Genomic DNA, 13,947 nt, shown 5'->3' with positions numbered 1-13,947 from the left:
AGTTTCTTTTTTCTCTGTTTTGGCCAGCGCAGACACGATGGGCTGAATGGCCTCTTCCTGCACCTTAACGTTTCTATGGCTCCTATGGTTAATTTATGGATACCTTAGACTTCTAAGTGCTGCCCTGACATCCGCAGCAAGGGTGGAGACAGCCTGTGCAATGGTTGGCCCTGTTGCCTCTGATGATTTCAGTGCGGGTCCTCTGGAGAGCCGAGGCCTTCGGGGTCCCAGCTTACTTTGGCTGTCCTCCTGTGGGCCAGCTGCTCCCTCTGCGGTGACAGAGGTCGAGGTTGAGGGGGTCACAGGCAAAGGGGACTCGGAGGGAGAGGGCAGGCTCTTAGATTCCTGAGTGCCTGACCCAGGGGTGTTCAGCTGCTGCTTCTCTTCCCTTCAGGTGCCCGAGGGCCCTTGGTTGACTCCTTGAAGGGAAGGAGCACTTGGGGGGATGTCAAGATGCCCCATTTCCCTCTCGTGTTGCCACTGCAGGAACTCTCCCATGGCTACCGTGATGGAGTACAGGTCTGCGCGCATCTCTGCATTCTACTGGACCAGGGTCTCCAATGGCATCCATCATTCCCCCCATGGAGACCTCAATATGCATACATGTCAGCGCTACTTCATCAGAGAGCAGGTGGGAACACTCCTCCAACTTGCATGACACTCTGTTGAGCGCTTCCAACAGTTCTGCGTGATGCCCACCTGCCTGCTGCTGACTTCACAGTGAGTTGGAAGGCCAAATCCAGAGACTAGTCATCTGACTCGGACCTCACAGATGGCTCTTCCACAATAGACCTCCGAGTGCCAGGGAGTTCGGCTGAACCTGCCTCCTCTGGCCACGGACACGTGTCCGTGTGGTGACCACCAGATTGGGAACCCAAGCCTGCTCTACATCTAGGTCACACCGAGGTGTGTGTCTCTACGCTGTTGGAGCGTTTTGGTAAGCACTGTGATGGGTCTTCCAGGCTGCTTATTTCCAGCTATTCAATGGAGGAAGTGTCCTCTTGGCTGGAGATGAGGATGTGGATGTAGCTGAGGAACTGGCTGACTGAGGGTGTCGGTCGCTTGGCAGAGCTCCCTGTGAACCAAAGTAGAGATAAGTAGTGCATGGCAGGAGAGAGAGCACTCACATTTCTGTTGAGAGAGGGATGATGTGGTGCAGGAAGCTCAGGTGGGTTTCGCTGCTGACCTCACCGTCGCCACATCCTCACCAGTCAGCGCAGTGGCACGCTCCCTGGGCCACTCCATCCCTGGTCTGGGACCCCTGCCACTGTGAGCCAGCTTCTCCTGCGTGAAAACAGATGGAGAGAGTGTGACACATGGCACTGCATGGAATGTTTGTGTGGTGAGGAGAGCCACGGACAAGATGAGGACACAAGGTCAAAGAGGATATGAGCCTAATGGAGATGTGATGGTGTATTTGAGTGTTGATGGTGTTGTCCCTTGATGTGTGAGATCCCTGTGGATTTTTTTTTAATTCATTCATGGGATGTGGACATTGCTAGTTAGGCCAGCATTGATTGCCCACCCCTAATTGCCATTACATTGCTGTAGGTCTGGAGTCACATGGAGGCCAGACCAGGTAAGCTCAGCAGACTCCCTTCCCTAAAAGATATTAGTGAATCAGATGGGTTTCCACAACAATGGTTTCATGGTCATCATTAGACTTCTAATTCCAGATTTTTATTGAATTCAAATTCCACTATCTGCTGTGGCAGGATTCGAACCCAGGTCCCTAGAACATTACCCTGGGTCTCTGGATTACTAGTCCAGTGACAATACCACAACGCCATCACCTTCCCCTGGCTTTGTGAGTTGAGAGTGATGAGAAGAGTGTCTTACCCTGGCAAAATGGAGGAGGTCATTCATCCTCTTGTGGCACTGGGTGGCTGTCCTCTTTGGTGGGGCGTTGGCACTGACCACCGCTGCCACTGCCTCCCAAGCTGGATTAGTGATGTTGCAGCCTGAGCGGGGGTAGAGCACATCACGGCCGGCCTCCACTGTGTTCAAAAGGCGCTCGAAGGACATGTCATTAAACAGGGCGGCTGCAGTCTTCTTGCCTTTCGGGGCCATGTCTTCTTTGCAGTGGTCCTGGGCTGGAAGCACTGAGAGGTGTTCATGCAGCTGCATTTTAAATATGGTGCCTGGCGTGATGAAGTGGCAAGGTGATGATGGCACGGCAGGTGAGTGAGAGCCCGCCCACCATCGAAACGGTGTGTATCCAGGAAGGCATGATTAATGAGGCGGGATTGGGATGGTATGGAGTGAAAAGCCACCATTGTGGCTGGCAGTAAAACGTCCTTTTTCCTGCTTGCTCCCATACTTAGTGCAAATCTGGGACAAGTTTGTCCCAAGAGTCAGTCTATCTCAGCCTTAAACATATTCAACGATGGAGCGTCCTTAACCCTCTGCGGATAGAGAATTCCAAAAATTCACAACCCCTTGAGTGAAGTAATTTCTCCTCATCTCAGTCTTAAGTGATCAGCCCCTTATCCTGGCACAGTGCCCCAGTGTTTTAGATTCCCCGGCCAGCGGAAACAATCTCTCAGTGTCTACCCTATCAAGCCCCTTCGAAATCTTGAATGTCTTAATGAGATCACCTCTCATTCTTCTAAACTCCAGAGAATATAGACCCAATTTACTCAGCCTCTCATCATAGGACAACCCCCTCATCCCAGGAATCAATTTAATGAACCTTTGCTGTACTGCTACTCATCCAAATCTCTGACCAGAAAATTAACAGGTGCAAATGATAGGTAATAAAGTTGTATTTTATCTTGTGAGGGATGGGGTGAATAACACAATCAGCCTCGGCTGGGGAGAGAATATTGATGGCTTTACTGCACGCATCATAGACCTGATTCATAAAAGCTACCACAGTTGTGACAACGCTAACAGAACAACAATTTATTTTTGTATTGCCATCTAAGATCCCCCGGTTGTTCATTAGATTGAAATTCTTGTGGAATGCTTAAGCACCAACATTACTGTACACAGGCAAGGGGAAGAAATATTGTTGCAACGAGCTTAGTTGGCTGCGATCCATCACTGCAGTGAATGTGCAGACAGGACCCAGGAGGGGTCACATACTTAAACTGCCAGGCATTTGACGTTTCTGTAAACTCCCTCCCTAACAGCACTGTGGGTGTACCTACACAACATGGCCTGCAGCGCTTCAAGAAAGCGGCTCACCGCCACCTTCTCAAGGGCAACTAGGGATGGGTAATAAATGCCATCTTTACTTTCATCAAATGTCTCTTACCTTATCAAATGCCTCTTGAAAATTCACTTCCACAGCATCCATCCCATTCTCCTTATATGGATATTCTCAAAAAAGTTCCCTTGAATTATTCAAGTACGACCTGCACTTTACAAATCTGTGCTGACTGCTCTTGATTCTTTGGCTTTCTAAATGTTCATTAATGTCATGTCATATTATTGACTCCACTGGGCTGAGTTTATGATTGTGTGCCACTGGCAGGGAGTTCTGCCCACCCAACATACACTGAGGATACACTATGCATGATTTTCTAGAGATCCAATGAGGTTGACTCAGGGAGAAAAATCACAAGCAATACCATGGCACAATGAAGCAAGTAGTTTTGGGGGTGAAGAAGAATTGATAATGTCAAGGAAATGCAAGTGCTAATTAAAGAGAATTTTATCGAGCATGACATGTCCATTTTTGCATGCTATGTAACCTAAGCCCTCTACTACTATTCTAGTTCCCCGTCTCGGCTTAGATTTTGTTCTATTTCCCCTTTTCCAGAAAAATGTTATCTATTGCTGCCCTCTCATTCCATCACCATCCCAAGTTCCTCCACAAAATATTCTCCCTTCTCACTGTCTGCCCCAAGTATCTCTTAATTCCTCAACAATTTCAATCTTCGCCCCATTTCACTTTACCCTTTCCCCCCAGCCTGTGCATTTCCTAAGCCTCTCACATATTTACAGTTAGGCCTTCATTATCATCATCTCCCATGGCTTATCTACAATACCTACCAACATCAGCCTTTTCTCATGCTGTCTGGAGGCTCCTGTGGTTCCATCATGATCTCAACATTGGGATGAAATGGTGGTCCCGATTCCACCCTTGCTGGGAGCCAGACCAGCTTGGTGGTTTTACCAGAGCCTCCTAACTGGCCTCCTCCAGGCCCACTGTCCAACTCAGGATGGTGGGAAGGTTGCTGATGCTGCCGGCCGGATCAGAGAGCTGGCAGTTCTGAAGCCTCTGCACGGAGAGGTGAGCACTGCTGCGGCAGGTAGGAGACCTCAGAGAGGTGAGTACTATTTAAAATTCTGGATTGCTGAGGGGGAAGGCCCCCGCCCATCAGAGGGGAAACTCCTCAGAGGGGGATTGTTGGGGTGGCGGAGGATGTCATTCCTTCCTGCAGCACCCTCTTTGGGCCATGGAGCCTCCAGCTCTGATGCCGCACCCCAGGCTGATGCAGACAAGCTGCCTCACTGAAGCTCGTGGCCTCCTCCCCACTCTGTGGGTGTTGTCCTGCTTAATGGCTGCTAAAGGCACTTTATTTATGCAAATTGGTTGCCCGCCTCAGTGGAGCAGGCAGCTGATCCACATCTGGCCTGCAACCTGCCCACCACTGGGAAATGTTCCCAGAGATGGGAATGTTTCGGGGAACTGTCACAATGTGGCTCATCATTATTTTACTAACTAGCCACCTCATCTCTGTTCCTGTCATCTGGGGCCACTAAAATCCAGGTCTTTATCCGACCTCCCCTCTTCAATCTGCCTTAATTTCCTCTCAGTAAATTTCAGGAAGGTCTTTGGCCCCTGTTACATACTCTGCTCCCTTGTTACTGGTTAAATCTACCTTCCCAACAACTATGAATGATTAAATTGGGCTATTCCATAGCTCGAAGGACTGTTCTATGCCAAGCTGTATTCACCTTTCCATCATAAAGACTTCCTACTTTTCCCTCATAACATTGCTTGCCTAGCTCAGTTCATTCAGAGCCACAATCCTTAATTGTACGTTTGTCTCCTCCAGACTTGTTTACTCAAATGCTTTCCTTCCATGTCTCCCACCCAGCTGTCACAAACTCCAGCTCATCCAAAATTCTGCCTTTCATATTCAATCCTCCACCACTCTGCTTACCCATCATCCCTGTCATTACTGAACTACACTGGCTCCCAGTCCCTCCGTCTCAAATGTAAAATTCTTGACAATACCATTAAATCTCTCCATTCTCTTGCCATTCTCTACTCCAACTTTACAGCCGCTCCTCTGCTCTCTGTTGCTGTGACCATGACCCCTTCCCTTTAACATAGGACATACACATTAGGAGCAGGAGGAGGTCTTTTGGATTCTATAGAACTTGCTCTTCCACTCAAAAAGATCATGGCTGATCTGCAGCTTTGACATGGTTGAGCACACCATCCTCCAGCGCCATTCCATTATCATCCAGTTGGGTGGAACTGCTCTCACCTGGTTCCATTCTTACCTATCTAATCATAGGGAAACACTTGCAATGGTTTCTCTTCCTGCTCCTGCACCACTACCTCTAGTGCCCCCAAGGATCTATCCTTGATCCCCTGCTATTTCTCATTGATATGCTGCCTGTCAGCGACATCCTCCAAAGGCACAGCATTAGTTTCCATACATACGCTGATGACACCTAGCACTACCTCACCACCACTTCTTTTGAATCCTCCACTGTTGTTAAATTATTGATCTGCTTTCCAACATCCAGTACTGCATGAGAGGAAACTTCCTCTACATAAATATTGGGAAGACTGAAGACATTTTTTTTTTTGGTCTCCGCTCCAAACTTTGTTCCCTCCCTCTTCCTGGCAACAGGCTGAGATTAAGTCAGTCTGTTCACACGTTGGTGTCACAACTGATTTCGGAATGAGCTACCAGCCTTATATCTATGCCATTACTAAGACCAACTATTCCCACCTCTATAACATCGCCCGACTTCATCCCTGTCTCAGCTCAGCTCCTGCTGAAACCTTTATTCACGCCTTCATTACCTCTCGATTCAGAATTCCAGTGCACCCCCAGCTGGTCTCCCACATTACCCCTTCCGTAAACTTGAGATCATCCAAATCTCTGCTGCCTGTTCCCTATCATCCCTCTGCTCGCTGTCCTACATTGGCTCTCAGCAGCGTCTTGATTTTAAAATTCACATCCTTGTTTTCCAATCCCCTCATGACCTCGCCCCTCACTATCTCTATAATATCCTCCAGCCTTACAAACCTCTGAGATATCTGCGCTCCTCTAATTCTAGCCGCTTTTTGTCATTTAACCTAATATTTCTTTATGTGGGTCGGTGTCATACTTTGTGTTTTTTTTATATAATGCTCCTGTGATGCACCTTGGGATGTCTCATCAGATTAACTTAAATTAATCAATTATTTTGTCAATTAAAGGTGCTATATAAATGCATGTTGTTATTGTGACATTGGCAGAATCCTCTTCTTTAGCGAAGACAGATTGAGAACAATAACTAGGAATGAATAGGATAGGGATCTTAGAAACCTTGGAACAAGGGTTGGCCATTCAGCTCCTCAAATCAGCAAGTATGTCATAACTGATCTACATGTTAACTCCATTTACCCGCTTATGTTCTGTAACCCTTAATACCCTTGTCAATAAAAATCTATCAATCTCAGTCTTTCAAAGGAATTTGAGGAGTGAAGGCGTTAGATTGAAAAGCAGAATTTCGAAGGTAGTAAAAATTAAAGCTGTTGTACAATTCGACAGGATCCAATGCTAATGATAAAGCAGAAGACATGTCATTGAGAACTAAAATTTAATGCGCATCTGTTTTTAGGCTTGTGTGTGGTTTAGCACATGAATGAGAATGCATACCTTTCCTGGTGAGGGAAAAATATCAAATCTTTGCCTTAAATAATTGAATCCAATTATTCTGCATCCAGCAGATTGGAATGACACTTGCTGACTGAAATGTTTCTCTATTTAAATCCGTGTTTTGTCTTGGTGGAGGGAGATGACAGGTCCTGACACCAGGTGAAAGCTTTGAGAATACTCATTACCCTCGCACTGCAGCAGCTTAATTAAAATTCTGATCTGCCAATTTTCTTTATTTGGCACTCATTTCAGTTTAAAAACGCAGCCTATTTTGATATATCCCATTCTTTTTTTAAAAATCACTTTGCTTCCCCTATGTTTTAAATAGTCTTTAGAGCTTCACCAGATATTTCTATCCAATAAAAGCAGGACAATACTTTACATATACAGCTGGCTCTACCAGCACTTGTGAATTAAGACAGTTTAATATTTTGGGTGTGGGGCCCTTCACAGCATGAGTGGGCTTCCAATGATGTGATGCTGAACAAAAAATTCTATTATGTCACACTTACTGAGGAAAGAAAAATGATCATTAGCAAGAAATGAAAAAAAAATCCAAATACCGGCGTCACGGAGCACGGTTAGGATATTACATACATTTTTAGAAAACTGTTTTAAAGATTAAATTTTTTTGAAAAAAAACCTTGGACTGAGTTTGACCACTATATCCACAATGAACTTTGAGGATCACCTGACTTTCTCTTTGTGTATTTAGGATGGAACCCCTTCTGCCAGACAAGAAGAAGACATCCTCAGTGTTGTAGGGTGGCTGAGTTGTACTATTAGAGCTAAAGTTGAACTGCTGACACTCCTTGGGTGGAAACATTGAGTTTATTTACAATATACTCAGCAGCAACTACATGTATGCTTTCAACTCCAACTCTACACTGACTTCTGAGGTAGTCTGTGGTACTCTCCTAATGGTTACTATGGATCATGTGATCCTGCCGAACGGGTATTATTCTTAAAGGTACATTAAACACTGAATAAAACCATAATTACAACACTCAGACATCTACATTTAAAATTCAATGATGTTCCAAAAGAGTAAACAGAGACTCATTGGCTTAATGGCTTTTCCTCTAAACACAAAGACACTAACTGATAAGCCATTGTAAGCTGTGAACAACCTTGAGCCTTTGGATAACTTCATGGAATTGCCACTTGCCTTATATGGAAAGCGACTGAGGTACAGGTCACATGGTAATGGTGGCCATCTTGTCTTACTTGCAAAAAGCATTGGAAAGGACAGGAAGCAGCAAATCTACAGAGAACTATCCTGAAGAAGTTTCAACAGAGGGAGAGACAAAGGCATCTAGAAACAGCCGCAGCTTCTGTGGTTAATAACTAGGCAGTTTGTAAGTGCCACGCCTGCAGAACTATGAGAAAGGCATCTTCACACATACACACGTGTGCATATGCATGCATGCACACACACACACACAGACTTTGGGGAAACACTTTTTAAAGTATCTGTGACATTGGTCATTTGAAAGAAAAATTTTTTATAAAACAGGTCAATTATCATCGCAAGGCTTGTTAACATTTCAGTTAAAATCCATCAATAGAACTTATGTGTTGCTTCTGACAGGTGTGAGAATCCATCTTGTTTTTAGGATCACTGGAGTTTTTATGCTATTTATTATGATTTAGGCATTTTTGTAGATATGCCTTATGTTTTAACAATGTAGAAATAGCTCCTGTGACTGTTCCCTGGCATTTCTGTTGGGACCCTTTTCTTTAAAACAGGGGGGATTTGTAGTGGGTGTTTAAAGTTATGAAGAAATTGGTCTGAGTAGATTGGAATAAACTGTTTCCAATGATTCAGGGGTCTGGAATAAGAGGACATAGATATAAGATTAAATGTAAGAGATTTAGAGCAGATAGCAAAAGGAAATACTTTTTACACAGAAGGTTGTGAGGACACGGAATTTATTTATGTAAATCATTCTCCGGAGTAGATGTTACCGGTAAGACTACGAGAAGGTGCTAAGAGCCTGCTTCTTGAAGTGCTTCAGTTACCTGATCCTAAGCTCTGAAATTCCCTACCTCACCTCCTTTAAGATGCTCCTTTAAAACCAGTCCTATTATATCTTTCTGTGGCTCATTATCAAATTTTGTTTGATAATGGTCATGTGAAGTGCCTTGGGATGTTTTACTTTTTTTTTATTCATTTATTGTCCGTCCCTAATTGCCCTTGTTCGAACCACATTGCTGTGAGTTTGGAGTCACATGTAGGCCAGACCAGGTAAGGACAGCAGATTTCCTTCCCTAAAGAACATTAGTGAACCAGATGGGTTTTTACAACAATCAGCAACGGTTTCATGGTCATCATCAAACTTTTAATTCCAGATTTTTATTAAATTCAAACTTCACCAGCTGCTGTGTAGGATTTGAACCTGAGTCCTGAGAGCATTCCCCAGGTCTCTGGAATACTAGTCTGGTGACACTACCACTATGCCACCGCCTCCCTGCAAGGTGAAAGGTGCTAGGTGCTATGTAAGTGCAAGTTGTTTTTATCGTTTGAGCACTTAATACAACTGAATGGCTTGAAAGGCCCCTTCAGAGGGCAGTCAAGAGGTTAATCATATTGGTATGAGATTGGAATCACGTTTAGGCCAGATTGGACAAAGACGGCACATTTTCACCTTGAAAGGACATTAGTGAAGCAGTTGAGTTTTTAACAACCATCCAATGGCTTCAAAGTTACTTTTACTGAGGGCAGCTTTTCATTTCCAGAATTTTGAAACTGAATTCAAATTCTCAAACTGCCACTGTGGGATCCAACTCTCATCCTCTGGATTATTAATCTAGGCCTCTGGATTATTAGTCCAGGAACATAATTACTACACAAATGTAGCCTACAATGGTTGTCATCTTTAACAACAGTGTTGAAGGAAGAGGGAATAAAGGGTTATGGGAACAGGGCGAGTATACGTGACTGGGATCAGTACCTGCGTGAAGAATCAGCACCAACGCAAATTTATTGGCCTGAATGGCCTGATTCTATATTATAATTTCAATATAGTTCTTTATGAAGGTTAAAATGCCTAAAATGTCTGAGTTTTGCACTGAAGTGGGTTTGGTCTATGTTTATGTTATTTGTATGTAAACCAAGCCGCTCTGGATCCAGATGGATTTGGCCAGTTTTGGTATGTTAGAATTGTTTGATATGTTAATATATGTAAGGGTGCCAATGCCAGTGGAGACAGCTTTGTTATCCATAACAGTTGATTTGTCAAAAAAATAAGCTTCTGCTTTTCAAATGCACACTGTGTCGCAATTAGCATCTCCTACTTAAAACAGGCACTGAGTGTTGCCGCCAGTCAAAATGGGATGCATGCCGTAACTGTCTTTGTCCTGATCTTTGGACCATTCCATGTCCAGAGGCAATGCAGGTTGGAAATAAAAATGAAATTGCTGCCATTCACTTTATTTTCTACCATTTAGCTCCAGGTTGCAGTGCCCAATTGAGTCTACAGGGCTTATGATTTAGCTTTTTACTAAAAAAAAAGCCCCAAAGACTTCCATATATATAGCACCTTTTTAATGTAGAAAAACACCCCTAAGACACTTCGTTGAGGCATAAGGAAGAAAAGTATTGAGCCAAAGGAGGAGAAATTTGGAGGGATGATCAACAGCATGGTCACTAGGCATGGGCTTTAAAGAAGATCTGTTCAGAGGAAAGGAATGTGGCAAGGTGGGGGCGTTTAGGAAGGGTATTCAAACATGGGATCTAGGTAGCTGATGTTTGAAGATCCTTAGCGGGACAGGGAATACACAAATGAGTACAGTTGGAGGAATTAAGATTGAGGGGTTTCGAGGAGGATTTACAAAGAAAGGGATAAGCAATGGCCATGGAGATATTTAAACCCAAGAATGAGAATTTTGAGACATTGGGGGAGTGGGAGCAAAGATAGATATATTGAAAAAATGGGACTTGGTGCAGCGTGTGATAATGCAGCGATTTGGATGAGCTGCAGTTTATGGAAAGTTGAGGATGGGAGATCAGCAAGGAGAGCATTGGAATAATCAAGCCTGGAGGTGACAAATATATAGATGAGGATTTCATTGGCAGATATCCTGATGTAGAGACAGAGGTGGACAATGTTAGAAGCTGAAAGTAGGTGTTTTTTTGTGATGGATAGGATATGGGGGTTAGAAACTCAGCTTGGGGTTGAATTGAATGCCAATGTTGGAAACCGGCCAGGGATGTGAATGAAGTAGGTTTCAAACGTATGGAATTTAGCAAGTGAAAAGATAATGCTGACCTCAGCCTTTTATTTCCATTTTTATTTTTTTAACTATATGTTGTCCCTTGGCAATATCCGAAAACATGTTGGGCTGAATTTTCGCAGTCACTGGGGTTGGGCTGTGAGGGGTAGGGCAGGCAGTATGACAAGAGAAGGTGCTGAGAGGGTGGCCCAATGTCTTTCCACCACCATGGCTTATCCACAGTAGTGGGCACCTCAGCAGCTGCCCACCCAGTGGCCAATTGATCCAGGTAAGGTGCCAGTTAAGGGCCACTTCCTGCCCCCACTGGCATTCTATTGATGGGAGGGTCTGCTGCCATGTGGGGTGACTGCCAGTCAACCCTGGCACCTTCTCATGGGTTCTGGGGTGGGAAGGGGCTTCTTGATGGGTGCTCCATGGCTCATGGAGAGGCTCCCCAGTGGCAATGGCTGCTTCCTTTGGCAATGGCACTGCCAGCGCATCATGACCCCACCACCACCCACTAATCGCCAGGTCCTGCCTGCCTGTCTCCAGCTTCCCATAACCAAGCTCACCCTTATTCCAGGGCAGCTGGCCATTGAGGCACCCTCATCCTGGAGCTGCAACCTCAGCAATGGCCATAGCTAACATTGGCACTGCTGAGCTGCCAGCCCTCTAATTGGGCTGAAATCTATTGGGGGTGGGCTGGCATCCTCAATTGGATGGCAGCACTGGCAGCAGCCTGTTAATTGGCTGCTGCAAGCAAAATGCTTCCCCAAGGCCCACCTCCCATCAAAGCAGTGTCACCTCCCACTTTCAAACCCACGGTGAGACTTAATCATCAATGAGAAAATTCTGCCTATCAGGTACCATATGGGTGATGATGACACCCAGCTCTACCTTAACAACACCGCTCTTGACATTTCTACTGTTTCTGATTTGTCACAGTGCTTGTCTGATATCCAAATTTCCTCAAGGTAAATATTGGAAAGACCGAAGCTATTGTCTTTGAGGTCCCCACCACATACTCCATTCTCTGACCACCATTGCCATCCCTGATTAAGTATCTGAAGCTGAGCAGACCATTCACAACTTTAGTGTTTTTGACCTCAAGATGAGCTTCCGATCACACAAGCATCCATCACCAAGCTTTTCTATTTCCAGCTCTGTAACATCGTCCAACTCCCACCCTGTCTCAGTTCACCTACTGCTGAAATGCTCATCCACACCTTTGTTGCCTCTAGACTTGACTATTCCAATGGCCAGCATCCTATATTCCACCCTACATAAACCTGTGCTGATCCAAAACTGCTGCCCGTATCTTAAATCACATCAAGTCTTGTTCACTCATCACCCCTCTTCTGCTACTGGCTCTCGGTCCACGAATGCCTCAATTTTAAAATCCTCATCACCGCTTTCAAATTTCCCCCCCCAAATCCCCCCATGCACTTGCCCCTCTCTATCTCTGTAACTTCTCCAGTCCTACAAGCCTTTGAGCTATCCGAGTTCCCCCAATTCTGGCCTCTTGTGCATTGCCAATTTTAATCACTCTGCTACTGGCAGCCGTGCTTTCAGCTGCCTTAGCTTTAAGCTCTGGAGTTCCCTCCCTAATCCTCTACCACTATCTACTTCCTAAAGACATTCTTTAAAACCTATTTCTTTGACCAAGCTTTTAGTCAGCTATCCTGAAATCTCATTCTGTGGTTCGGTGTTAAAAATATTTTCATTGATAATGTTCTTGTTAAGCACCTTGGGGTGTTAAATGTGCTATATAAATGCAAGTTGTTGTTACTGTTGTTTCCAATATTTAACTGCAGGAAATTACAGTTAATTATAGGCTGCGAAATTGAACAACCTGACAGCACAGAAACAGTGGAGGTAACAACAAAGGTAGGGAAGAGGCAGAGCTATGTGTCATTTTAAAGTTAATCCAACATCATTGCATGATATTCCCAAAAAGAGTCATGTAGATGACAAAGATGATGGGTTGAAGGAAATATGGAGACTCCAGAGTTAGTTGTGTATGAATGAGACGAGGAGCCTATGCTAAAAATACTATAAGCTGAGTGGCAAGAATGGAGTAACCCTACCAAAAAGGACAATGGAGGAGCATGATATGATTGTAGCAAAAACTACAGACAGGTTGTGGGGTGTCAGTAGAAATATCGCACCACAATTACTGAAGATGGCATTTGGGACTTTAATTGGAGTTGCGCTGTGGGAGGGATTCAAATATAAAGTTGAAGAAGAGATGGTTCAGTGTTTATGCTGCTTCATTGGGATTTATGTGGAACACTGACTGAAGTTTTAGCAGATGATTACAATAGCTCATATGGAAATTTAACCCTTAGTTTTTCACATTGGACATCCGTGTGACATTGGAATCAAAGCACATGCCACTGGTGAAGGGAAAACATTTTTTAAAATGTTAGATTATTTTTCTTGTGCTCAACCAGGCAAAGGAAGACAAACTAAAGGACTGGAATCAGTTTGTAGGCATGTCTATGGAGGTTGCCTTTTGTATGGATCACAAACAAAAAGTTTTAGGAAGAAACCTAAACTTTAACACTATGTATCATCAGATGTTTCTCTTCTCCATATACAAGGTGGTATGTCAAAATGTTCTAATGTTATATTACTCAATTTCCATATGAAAAACTATTTTAAATTCAGTACATCAATGATAATAAAATGAATAATTCAAAAGTATTTTGTTGTCAAGACACATTTTTAAGTGCATGTCTGTGTGTGCTTGTTGCTGTATTTTTTTCTGTCATGCAAATAAGTCATGACAGTTCATATTTCTGAGGCTGTATTTACACCAATTAACTTGTCTTCTAAAATTCTATAAGACTGAAACTATGAATCTCTCTCATTTTCCTGCATATGACCATCAACA

Source organism: Cetorhinus maximus, chromosome 18 (genome assembly GCF_964194155.1).
Source record: "Cetorhinus maximus chromosome 18, sCetMax3.hap1.1, whole genome shotgun sequence".
NCBI classification, from domain to species: Eukaryota; Metazoa; Chordata; class Chondrichthyes; order Lamniformes; family Cetorhinidae; genus Cetorhinus; species Cetorhinus maximus.
The sequence above is the reverse complement of the archived record's forward strand: the minus strand, read 5'-3'. Positions refer to the sequence as shown.